We start from the raw sequence: 709 nt of genomic DNA on the forward strand, positions 1-709 counted from the left end.
CTCTAATATATTTCACATTCTATCAGTTAACAATCTGGGTACTTTAATCTTCCAAAGATTTGTCCTCAGTCTAGCCTACTCCTCTCCATTCCTACTGCCACCCCTCCAGTCCAAGCTACCTAGCTTAATTACTGTGCTAGTCATTAAAGTAGTCTAGGGCAATAGTTTTCAGACAGGAATAATTTTACACTCCCATCTCCCACACCAAGGAACCTTTGGTATAAAAAATACCTGAAGATGTTTTTAATTGTCACAATTGAGAGGGAAGCGCTATTGACATCTAGTGGGTAGAGAACAGTCATGCTACAAAACATCCTATAATGCAACCACCCACAGAAAGAATTAGATAAACTAAAGTGTAATTAGTACTACTGTCAATAAACCCTGATCCTTAAAAAACTCCAAACCACCCCCTTCCTTCAATTAGAATCTCTTTAAAGCAGCCTGGGTAATCTCAGAAATAAACATATATAATTATGATTATTTTTTAATGGGAAAAATGTAATGTATCCCTTAGACCAAAAATTGACATCCGTTTTATATTATATAACAAAAATTGCTTTAAATGGATTCGCTTATTCCAATACCTGATGATTGTTTCAATAGTTAATATTTAGATTAACATTAGTTATGTACTAATAAGCAATGTGGAGTCCTGGTGTGGCACTGTGGATTAATGTGCTGGACTGCAAAGTTGGTTTGAACTGCA

This window comes from Chrysochloris asiatica, unplaced genomic scaffold, assembly GCF_000296735.1.
Source record: "Chrysochloris asiatica unplaced genomic scaffold, ChrAsi1.0 scaffold00011, whole genome shotgun sequence".
Taxonomy (NCBI): domain Eukaryota; kingdom Metazoa; phylum Chordata; class Mammalia; order Afrosoricida; family Chrysochloridae; genus Chrysochloris; species Chrysochloris asiatica.